The sequence below is a fragment of the Hydractinia symbiolongicarpus genome, chromosome 2 (assembly GCF_029227915.1).
Source record: "Hydractinia symbiolongicarpus strain clone_291-10 chromosome 2, HSymV2.1, whole genome shotgun sequence".
Classification (NCBI taxonomy): Eukaryota; Metazoa; Cnidaria; class Hydrozoa; order Anthoathecata; family Hydractiniidae; genus Hydractinia; species Hydractinia symbiolongicarpus.
The window spans coordinates 16033460-16046426 of NC_079876.1; the positions used below are offsets into that span (position 1 = coordinate 16033460).

Below are 12967 nucleotides of genomic sequence, written 5' to 3' on the forward strand. Positions count from 1 at the left end.
ACAATGAAGATGATTTGAGCGACAAAAAGTGACAGTGAAAGCGATTTTTCCTTGCTCGGCTCAGACAGTATTCCGGCATAATGTAGCTTTTATCGTCCGTATTTATTATTTGAACCACCATAGCTTTTTTCCGGGATTACATATTTTTAAGATTTCGTATCGTATCCGAAATTTTGTTTAACCGGGCTTTTTCCTCTTTCGTTTTCTCCTTCTCCTTCCCACTCACTCCACGCAGCATGTTCTATTGTTTGTAATCAATTTATATTATCAACTTGTGTCAAGTCATTAAAGTATGTCTCTGAACTATAAAGGGAATAAAGAAATTGAGTTTGTTCCAAAGTCTTTTAGCCCGCATTCATTTCATTCTACTTCAATCAAGAAGAGAAAAACTATTAGCTGTATACTATTTCAACTATTTGTAGAATATATATTTTTTAACAAGTACTTATTTGCTTCTTATAATAATACAAGACGTATAGTATACGTATAACTAGCTCACCTCATACGTGACACTGTATTATATATATTCATTTGTGGAAATAAATTGAAATCAATCACAATGGGATATCAAACGGAAAGTGAATGTTTCAAAATATAATTCCGGGCATGCTATGTAATATATTAAAAAGGATGGCCACAAGCTTGATCATATTTGTTTTGAAATAATCACATAAAAAACTTTCTATATTAACAAAAATCAATATATAAAGAAAGTAGTAATCTTCTTGTGAAACATTCTGCGATGCCACGGATGCTAATGGTTTTGACTTTCGTAGTGCATGAGCATATTTTTTAAAAAAAATAATTATTTGAGGAAACTACAAAGAAAATTTGAGTTACTGTCAGTACATTCATATACATTATGAGAACCATCATAAAACCATTCCATAAACCTGAAAGTATATTTCATAACTTTCAGTCTGTGAAATACACAAACACCACTAGATTTCATCAAGACTCTACAACTATAAACTACAATCGTTCAATATATATTAACAATTGTTTCACAAAAAACGGATTCTTCTATATTCGAAAGCATAACAGATTAATCCTTAACGAAGACGATGTGATAAATGTTTGCCTAAACTTCATTCCAGTATATGTTAACAAGTTTTAATGTTGTGAAACAAAAAAAGGTTTCGTTCAACCAAAAGATAATCGCTATATACAAAAGTATTCAGGGCTTAATTTATCGAAACAAGACAAGTAGAGTTCGTATATGTGATAATACCTTAGACACAATTCATTTCCGGCCAAAATTAAGCGAAACGAGAGAATGAATGTTATGAAAGGCCCAATTCATCAAAACAACGAACCTGCTATGTATGGATTGCTTCTAGAAACAGGACCATTTTCCTAAACTTTTATCAACGACCTAGCTCACCGAAACAATCAAATCTATTATGTACGGATACCTTTTAGAAGCAGGATCCTTTTCCTGAATGTTTACCAATGGCTCAATTTACCGAAATAACCGAATCTGTGATGTATGAATTGCTTCTAGGAACAGAAGCTTTTTCGTGATTGCTTAACAATGGGCCAATCCACCGAATCAACTGAATCTGTGATGTATGGATTGCTTCTAGAAACAGGAGCTCTTTCCTGAATGTTTATTAAAGGTCTAATTTGCGGAAATAACTGTATCTCTTACTTATCAGAGGCTCGATTTACCAAAATAACTGAATGTGTTATGTATGGATTGCTTTTAAAATCGGGAATTCTCACCTGAATATTTTGTTAAGGCAATTTCGCAAATGTTAGCCAACTTTATGTGTATGGATTGCTCCTGACTTGCCAATTCTTTCCTAAAGGGCGGAAGAAATTTACAGATGTAAATTTCTTCCGCCCTTTAAGGAAATAAAAATCTGATATTAAAGTACCACATCAAATGCGGTTGATTAACAATTAATATTGAAAATCAAATAGAAGAATAATTTTAACAAAAGAGCTTTGGCTCTTTTGGGATAAGGCAGTTTAGAAGGGGATTAAACACAAGACGACGATAAACATTTGCGTAGATATTTACGTTCCATCTTATAATACAAACACTATGTATATAACACCAAATGTCAATAAGAAAACAAATTAATCAAGTTCAGAGAGCACAGAAAACGAATACAAAAAGTTGTATTCACAAGGTTCCAACCCTGCTCAGTTTTATGGTACCGCCAAGGTTCACAAGATACCACCTAATTCTACAGTAGCTGACGATTTACCATTACGACCCATCATATCAAATATCGGATCTGCTACTTTTAACACATCAAACTACCTCGCGAAATCTTTAACACCGCTGACAAAGTCAACATATACTACTGAAAGCTCTTTAGATTTTATATTATCATTGAAAGGAGAAAAGATACCTCATAATTACGAACTAGTACCTTTTTACGTCACTGGTTTATTCACCAACGTTCCGTTGGAACAAAAGATAGACATAATATTGCGAAAGATATATGCTGAAAAAGTTATAGAAACAACAATTAAGCGAGAGGAAATGAAACATCTATTAATCTCATGTACAAAACATGTACATTTCAGTTTTAACAACCAACTTATATTCAGGTCGATGGTGTAGCAATGGGCTCGCCTCTAGGATCAGTCCTAGCATATCTTCATGATGAAATAGTCCCAAAAGTAGAAAATTCAGTAAAATTTTGGAAGAAATATGTAGATGACACTGTTACTGAAAACCAGATAAATAAAGTGCTGATCACACTTAATAGTTACCATTCGAATATCCAGTGCACATATGAAGTTAAAAACGATAACTACATAGCCTTTCTTGATGTAAAAACACATCCATTTATCGAAAAGACACGAACACTGACATATAAATGCACTAGAATTCACCTGTATTACGCCCATGGAAAGTTGAAACGGTTAAATCGTTGGTGTTGAGAGCGTTCAATATATGCTCTTCATGACAAGATCTAAAATACGAACTAAATCACTTAAAAAATGTGTTTATAAAAAACTTATCCAGAAGCAGTTGTATCTAATGTAATTAATAACACACTGCGAAATTTCAACATTCAAAATGCCGACACTGTTTCTGATGAAGACACCAATGAATCTCCAATAACACCTTTAATGGTTTTTATTCTGTCAAGTCTGGCTACGGGAAAAAAATAAGGTTAATTTCGTTTAAGAAAACAATTAGAAAATAATGGTAACTGCTTAGTAAAGCGTCTAACACTTTTAAATAGTTTCTATCAGCCAATGTCAAGTCACGCATTGCTGATCAATGTCAAAAGTTATGTTTGCTATTTTCTGTGAAATAGAACCAAGGATGAACACAACATGGTGTTGTGTACAAATATACTTGTCCGGTGGAATCGTGCGATGCTACATACATTGGTGAAACAGCAAGGAGGCTTAATGAAAGATAGACTACCAAAAACGCGTTAATAACTCTCACATTTTAAAACATTCAGTCATTGAGAATTACCAACTTGCTGAACAATAGAACTTCAGTATTTTGATAGATAATGTTCACCACTTTGAAAAGAAAAAAATAGCTGAAGCCATGTATATTGGTATTAACAGTCCCACGCTTAATGTATAGGGATTATCTGTTCCAATAAAATTGTTTTAAGATAAATATTATTTATAGTCAACAAGGAGATGAGTGCATTTGTGCTCCGCGCTGTGGACGTTACTCTTACCAACGGTATATAGTTTATATACCTTTGGGTTTGCCGTTATGTGTTTTATGTTTTGTTAAGTATTGTTTTATACGTCCTCTGTGTATTGCGTAGTTGTTAAAAATTATATCTAAAAAACTTTTGAGATAATTGTAACAATTTACGTTGATAATTGTCTTGTAGTCACAAGATGAAATATCCGTTAAAATAAAATAAAAAATGTCATCATCAATCAAACTTTTCGTATTTATTTTTATTGTGAAGTTATATACCGAATTGATATATAAGACTAATTAAGCAAGAACATATTTGTTAATATCGATCTGCTTGTGCTAAGGCATTTGCCATTGTTTAACTTGATGTCCATTGAGCTTGCTGCAATTTTTGGTCATATAAATTGGCAAAACAGTAACAGCTAGTGGATTTCAATAATCAGTTTCTTCGCTAAAAAACAATTATTCTGTAAGAATCTTGCTACTAGATCACAGAAGTTTTACACGAAAAAACTTTGGAAATGAATACAAGTAATTTGAAAACTATGAATTTTAAGAAAATTAATAGCAAACAGAGAACTATATCACCTAGCAGTCATAATATGTATTGTAACAAACAACTAACAACAACATGATCAACACTAAAATTTTATTCCAATACATGGAAAAAGAGTTTGGCAGTACTTTTAAGCTCTATCATGTGTACAGGTAGTGATATAAAAAGACACCCTGGTCATTATAGTTACTGCAAAAAAACGTTCATAACAAAAGAACCATCCAGTATGTAAATTCTCTTGCAATTCTGCCTCAAACTGCTGATGGTGATTTATATTTAATGTGGTTTGTGGTCAATGGTTTTCAGGATGGACCAGGTTTCCAGTGTTTAGCTCCCATTGCTACAAAAGGTTCTATGAAATGTCAAACTAACTAGACAATGGGGGGGATATTGAACTTATAATCTCAAGTAGAGGAGATGTTTTAAACGCTCTACCGACAGAGCTGCACTAAATCGATCATCTTTTTAAAAACTTATAGGAACACGACCTTATATTTCCTGCAATGATTTCCACAGCATAGCTTGCATAGTTTTTGCTTGACATGGCATTCATACTCTTTTTAGAAAGATTGCAGTTCCCGAGCATCTATAAATTTGTTAGGCTATATGCAAAACGACATAACCTTTTGCATTGATTATAATGTTTTGTTAGAAACAGCATCCATACTTTTACTAACAGCGCATGAAACCGCCACAGCATTGACGCAATTCTTATATTTATTTTTACTACACAGTGTTCTGTTAAAGACACAGAAGACGTATATTGGTTCCATGGTTACAGAACTCTCATGCACACATTCGCTAAAATTTTCAAGAGGCGAAAGCAAATACACAGTTTATGCTTGCTATCAACGACATAAATTCGGCAGATTTTTTTAAAAAAATTATATTTGGCGCACTTTTTTACATGTGTCGTAAACGACTCAGCATCCATACATTTCTTAGACTGTTTTTAACTAATCATTCACTCGTTCGTTGTAATGTAACCAGTTTCTTCACTAAAAAACAAAATACAAAACAATAAAATATTAAAGCAATTCTCCGGAATTTGCAGACAATACATAGAGGTCTAATAGTATTCTAAAAAGATGTGTTCGCATATTTATATTTAAAAAAGCTAAAGCAATAAAAAAGCAAGGACTTACATTCACATTGTATGGATCTTCGTTTGATATTATTCTTACGATTTTTCATATCAGTAATTGGCTGTCCGTTCTATATTACCAAAAATAAAATTTAGCAAAGCAAAAAATAACGTAAATATAACGAAAATATTTCTTAATAACCCTAGAAGGACACTGTTCTCTGCTTTATGTACAATAAATACATAAAGTAAAAGATCGTTTTAGTCCAAAGTAAAAATCTACATAACTTTTTAAACAGTTGTGTGAAAATTAACAAACATTTAAGAAGTTTCCTCAAATAATTATTTTTAACGTTGCAAAAATAAAAAATATAAAAACATTTATATATGTACAAATAGTAATGAATGGAAACATTTAAGAAGTTTCCTCAAATAATTATTTTTTAATCTTGCAAAAATAAGAAATATAAAAACATTAGTAATGAATGGAAACATTTAAGAAGTTTCCTCAAATAATTATTTTTTAATGCTGGAAATATATAAATAAAAAAACCCATCTATTTATGCATGCAGATAGTAATGAATGGAAACTCGTTGTTCTTAATTGAACAAATTTTTTTATATGCATTTTTGCTGTTTTTTAGGCTTAAGTAAAAAGAAAAAGATTTATGTGGAGTATTTGTTCCACTAGTACTAGTGCCTTTATACCATTGGTTATAACTGTGTGCCGTTTTCATAAATACAAATAGGTCCAGAATTTTTAAAGGCAATTGCTCTTTCCAAGTACAAGTTTCAGGAATTTCATAAAGTTTCTTAATTGACGGTATTTTTTGAGCTTGGTGATTTGTTGATTATATTTTCAGCCTGAACACATATGTATTGGTTTTGACGCACAATTAAACACTTGCAACACTGACACTGGCCAATTGTGGCCAAAAAGTAGCGATGTATGTCACTCACTAACTGCACATGCTTGTTGATTCTTTTTTCCTTATTGCTTTATAAAAATCCAAACAATGTTTTCAATTCTGTTGACATAGTCACAAAAAGACAAATAGAAATAAACAGACTTTGTAGACTACACATTCATTGAGAAAATTGTATTACATCCAGACTATTAGAGAACTCCATTCCAATTAAATTTTAACAAAGTTTTGTGATATATAGTATGATTTTTATTAAGTATATGCGGGAATATTGGAATACTATGCTTGACTCTGTACAGTTAATCAGCTAAAGCTAAGATGTTAATGGATAACAATATAGAACCACTGAATTATGTTTCACATGAATTAAATTCCATGTGGCCTATTTTTTTGTGGATGTCACATCGTCTGTCATTAGTTTGCAGATATATTTTGAGCTGACTAATTAATGTGAATAACTGTTTTTTGTAGACAGACTTACTTCAAATATCTCAAGTGGACTTAATTTGACAAATTTTTTTTAAACAACAATACCATGAATTTTACCCATGCTAAACATAATTCACGTAATATAAACACTGTGATCAGTAGGAAACGCATGTTTGGCCAATGTAGCTTTGATACACAAAGAAATATTGACATAAATTCTGTATTTTTTTCTTAAAAAAACAAAAAAATGTTTCCTGATTTTTAAAATGTATGTTGGGTTTATAATTAACGGACTATTTTTTATGTGTCTTGAGCCATCGTGTTTTTGCAAAATAGAAAATGTTAGGTGGCTAATCCTGCTGGAAAAGGTTTTAATATGGTGTAGTTATTTCGTGCTTTTTTCACCGCTACTTGCAAGATTTTAAAATATATAATCAGGTAGAGGGTACAGTACATCTGAATAAAGCGCTCCGCCATGATGTGTGACATGGTTTAAGTGATCCAACTGGCAACAACTTCTTTCTATAACAACTCAACAGAGTTTAGTATAACGTATATCTGCACTAATCACTGCACTTTAACGCTCAAACTGTCTTTCAACATAGCCATTGAGGTCAACATACCCATACTCATCGAAAAGGATTGGAATGAGTACTAGTACAGGGAGCTGTTACAATTCAGGCATGAGCCATCTAACGAGGTGGACAGAAATGCAATAGCAATAATAAGAACTGATTCTTTACAAAACGAAAGCATTGTGGGACACACATTCGATTACAGCTTAAGTTTGTGGAAAGAGAGTTAGTCGTGGAGGTGGATATGGTCTGGAAATACCAGTTGTGTATAAGTTTTATGGACAGCAAAAATTGATTGACTGGGTTGCGAAGAAAATTGAGACTGTAAAAGCCGACTTTTCCTGTAAAGTTTCAAAGTGTTTAAAATACATATTTAAAATTAAATGCTGATCCCTAATTTTTTGGATTGTATGCTAATTGGAGAGAAAAAAAGCCTATAGTTGCCATTTCGTGCAAAAAAAATTGTCCGCTCATCAGAGTGTCCGTTAATTAAAAATTAACTAATTAACTAATTAGAAAGTTTTTTATAAGACTTTGACCAGAAAACAGCCAGTGCATGGACCGGCCAGTGCAGTGTCCGCTAATTGAAGAGAATACTGTATACATTTATTTTCAGCATCGTTTTAACCCTATTCGGTCCGGGGTTTTTCGAACATACTATGACCGGGGGGGGGGGGCGGATTCCGCCCCCCTCAATAACTTTTTATAGAATTGCTCAAATTGAATCAAACTTGGCACACTTATAGTACGTCATAAAAGGAACAAAATGGCGGCAATAAATTTTTGCTTGCGTCAGCACATTTTCTGTGACGTCATCAGAAGCTTGAACATTGTTAAAAATGCCACTATCTGCTTAAAATATAGTTACTTTTGTTCTAGAATTTTTACATTCTGCTTGAAGTTTCTGAAAGCTAAATAAATTTTGTTTAACATATCTTCCGGTTTTTACATGGATCGGATAAAAAATTGCCAAAAATTGCCCGAAAATCCGTTTTTTTCGATTTTCGGGTAATATCCGACAAAATCGGGAAATCGGATTAGTCACGTGTCAAAATAATTCAAAATGATTCTTCTTGATGAAACAAAGTTGTGTTGCAAGTTTCAAGTTCTAAGGATAATCCTAACAGGAGTTATTATATTTTCCCCCTTATAAGGATTTCATAGAGATTTTAGGGGTAGTTTCTAGTAATGGCCAATATCAAAGCTTCTGAAAGGAATGGAACCTACAAATTTAGCGTGCAGGAGTCTAATAGATAAATGTTGAAACTCAGTAAGTATCATAGCCATATAAGAAAGCAATCAGGAGTTATTAAAAAAAACCGTCAGGGGGGGGGGGGGCGGAATCCTCCCCCCCGGACCGAATAGGGTTAAGCTCTACTCAATAAAGGCGACGGGGAAACAAATTCAAAAAAAAATTTTTTTGTGTATTCACTAAGTAGATTTTTCTACGGGCCTTATCGGCTAGTGTAGGTGCTTACACGATTTCAACTGACTTAACTATTTTTACTCGCTAAACAATAAAATTACAAGACGAAATTTAAGCAACAAATTACACATGTAAGATGACATAAAATATAATAAGAAATAAACACTTACTAGAAATATAGTGGCGTAAGCCAAGCCAACTACAAGTGAGAGAAAACAAATACAACAGATGCTGAGATACAGGATAACTCCTGTGATGTATGAAAGAAAAATTTCACTCAACAGCGAATTTATTACAAAAATGTTTGTTCGACTCTGTCATTACATGTTGAAGACTGAATGCACAGAAACAAGATGTGCAAGATGTGCAGAAAATTTACTAAAAATAGTACCAAATTTACAATTATTCTCTTTACATAATTAACACGGGACACGGTCATTCAAAACCGCGATTTTAAGGAAAAAAAGTGTGCGCATGCGCCAAAAATTTTTTTTATAAAAAGCGCCTACGGCATAAGATTATGACGTCATCGATATTGACCTCACTCTCTATTATCTTGTTTTAGTTGCCCAATAAAAGAAAATTTAACATTTTTTTCTTTTAAAACTAAAGAAGGATGACCATAGACTACTATTTCGCCTTTGGTTGCTACCCGGGGCAGCCTAAACAGACGGCAAGGTCCACAAAAGCCCGGATGGCTAGTTCACAATTTACCAGTACAGGAGCACTCTTGTACAACATTCTGACGCAAGGTTTTGCCTAAAAATTACTTTTCCTGTTTGCATGTATCCCTTATCGACCGTTCTATCGTATTAGGTAGTAGCTGCCACTTTTTTTACTACTAAAATTTTGAGCTTTTCTACACCATACATTTCACTTTCGTTTTCACAAAAAAAAAATGGTTGACAACTATTAGAAATGTAAAATAGACGCTAATAAACAAAGAACAAACGATATTATACTACTAAAATTAAATTTTAAAAGACAAAAAAAATAATTCATCTGATCTGTAACCTTAGCTAGCTCTAAGGTTGGTCTTGATTAGTTTTCTCTATCTAGAAGCCTGCTAAAACTAAACGTAAATGTAAGAAAGCTAGCTTCACTCAGACTCAGTGGACCCCAATGGAAATAATCCACTAACAATAGGTTTTTGTGATTTTCTGGGCTAGAAACACTTTAAATATTTATCATTATTGTTGTTGTTGTTAGACTAGCAAATGATTGCAAATGAAAAAAATTGTACAGTTATATAGCTATATATATGTTAAACGAAAAAGCTAACCATTTACACAGACATTTTAGCCTAGACCATTCCCTAATTGTGAGATTTTTCACCACGAAAGTCAATCTGAATTATATAAAAATACTTTACAAATTAGGCTATTACAAGTATTTTTTATTTCAATTCATAATCTGGATTTCACGAATATATTCTTATTTCAAACGCATCCAACAAAAAGTGGTAATCGAGCAAATCAGCAAGATCTTCTGTTTCATCATTGTTCCATCATTTTTTTAACCGCTTCTGTCAACAAATCTTCACATGCAAATCAAGTTTGAATGACGCTTGAAATTGTGAATTATTGGGTCAAAATTACTTCAATGAAATCGTGCCAACATGTTTTGTATCATAGAACAATTTGGGACTGGTGCCCTAAAATGTGAAAAAACAGAAAATACAATATAAGCTACCAGAATCACCCAGAACCACCCAAAACCACGAAAACGCATGCATGTCCAATGTGTGGCAATCATTTTCAATCTTTTATAATTTAATAATTTAACAGACCAGCCGTCACATTCAATGGACCCCGGGTACAAACCTCGTACAGCCGACTTCCCGAAAACAAAAAGTTTCTTTTTCAAGTCTCAATTATAAAATGTATTTTTTTGTACAAAAAAAGTTTCATAATTCCCAACTTCTTACTAAATGTCCTCCTTTTCAATTTCTTAATGTTGGCTTGGAAGGTCTTCTACCTAACATGAGTCTTTCCCTTTAAAGTCTATGGAATACACGTTCGATACGGAGCCAATTATTAACGCAGTATTTACACCAGCGTTTTTTCCTAGTTGTTTATATTTTTTTCAAGTGACTGTTCGTGTTAATTTGGTCTGGAATCAGTCAGAATGACCTAGGGGTCATTCTGACTGATTCCAGCTGGTTCTGGGTGATTCTAGGTTTGGAAAACAATGATTGAGCAGATGGCGGGGCCTACAAAAAGCTCTTATCTTTTAAAAAAACCTGAGGCTCTCATAAAAAAGCATGTAAAATGATAGCAAAGTGTGCATAAAAATGTACAGACATGTGAGTTAATGTTTAACATATTCCTGTGAAACCCCTGACTTTTTTCCGGCGAGATAAACATAAATTTTTCATGATTTATCAGACACCACAAACTCGGCATAAGCCTCAATTATATAAGTCAAAAATTTTTTCCAGGGTACGAACAGATATGCTGTCCAAATAAATGCACAGGAGCATCTCTGGTTTAGTGTTACTTGTTGTTTTGTTAATTATATACATATTATAGAAAAATATTATCGATTTCTTTTTGTATGAGATTTTTCATTAACAAACAAACCTTCGCTATGAAAAATTATTTTTAGCAGAACTATTAATAAACCCTAACCCCTTTTGGGTGACTGTGAAACAGTCAGGGTAAACACCTAATTAGACGACATGACCTAATTAGGCGAGTCATTTAGTTAGGCGACATGATGTAGTTTAATTGCGCTAACCGTAGTCTAACTAGGCGAACGAAAACTTTCTGTTGTAAATACGTCGAAATCATTGCGTTTCGCACTACAATTTTTATGTGAATCAAATCGCAGACAATTTTGACCAATTATCGTGTTATTTGCATTGCGCATTGGCAACTTATGGCCCAAACCTTGTGTGGCAATATTTGTTGTTTTAAATAATGGATTTCAGCCACAGGAAAAAAAATATGGGGGATGAAAATGTGGTATTGTTTGACTAAGATTTTAACGTTGCTAAAACAGGATAAATAAAAAAGAAACGTTACAAAACAAATTGTTACCACATCCATCTTAAAAAAAATTTTTTTTTTGCGTTTTTTGTGAAAGAATATCTTCATTAAATTATTGCGTATTTTACTATCGTCACCTAAATAGGCGACATGTAATATTTCATTTTAACATAATTCTTACTTGCGCGAGCATATCAAGGCACGAGTGACAATTTTGGAATCATGGTTGCATACACTATCCATTCTGAACAAAGTGTTTTTGCTATTTTTTCTTAGGAATGTGTGAAAAGCCATTGAATATTGCAATGTCTTAACTAGGTTACATATGGTCTAACTAGGCTACAATGAGTCGCGTAAATAGGTGGTATGCCCTAATTAGCCTACCATCGCCTAATTAAGTGTTTACCCTGACTGAAAAGTTAGGGGGGTAGCCACAAGCAACATTTTTCACATCTAACACTGGTTTATTGCTTATATTTATCTTATTGAGTGCGCAATTCTCATTTAAAATAATGATATTTACCGATTTATGAAGTCTTGTGAAAGGTCATTTCCGAGGACCAATTTCTTTCAGAAAAAAAGTGGCAGCCACAAACCACTGGTTTTATTTGATAAAACAGGCTATCAGCTTTCAGGAAAAACATGTCTTAAAGCATGACTTTGCGTTGGAAAGCAAATATCTTCATTTTCCACCAACTTATAAAATTTTATAATCAAAACATTGCTATTCTTTCTGTCTCCTCCCAACAAAAGTTAAAGTGTTCGGGTAGTCGAATCTAGAGTTTTTGTATAGTCCAAGGCCTGCTCTACTAAAATAAAATCCTTTTAGGGGATGATCTCTACCGCAGAGGCTCAAAAAACATTTGTTTTTAAGGGAAATTAGAAGCACGTGCGATGGTGGCCATTATGAATCGCTTGCGGCAGAAAATTTGATAACAAATAATGGCGCATGCGCACACTTTTTTTCCTGCCGTAAATGACCGTGGGGACATTACATCACAACACAAAACTAACAAAATGCATCTTGTTCTCCACCGCAGAGCGTCTCTACAGCAGAGCACATACGCGACACCACAAGGACAATACAAATGACGTATCAAAATAAATGTCAATACGGCCGGAAATTCATGTAGACTGTTGTTTTGCGAGCTACTTTACGTACCGGCACCCTAAGCAACGTTCATATACACATATGCGCGAAGAAAGACTGAACTTTCATTGTTTTTAGAAACTTTTATTAGAAAAAAATTACTTTCTTCAGGGATATTAACGTAACGAACTTTAAAAACATAAAGATATAATTATTACATTAATATGTTATCTTAAAATAACTCTAGTTAT

General features: G+C 33.1%; 1 long non-coding RNA gene across 1 annotated transcript; it reads right to left on the reverse strand.

Moving 5' to 3' along the window:
• Positions 1-5031: 5031 nt before the first annotated feature.
• Positions 5032-12617, reverse strand: LOC130629662 (uncharacterized). Its single transcript, XR_008982000.1, has 4 exons — positions 12150-12617; positions 8807-10290; positions 5342-5411; positions 5032-5194 (listed from the first exon to the last, which is right to left on the reverse strand). It is a non-coding gene; the product is annotated as an uncharacterized LOC130629662 (long non-coding RNA).
• Positions 12618-12967: the final 350 nt, after the last annotated feature.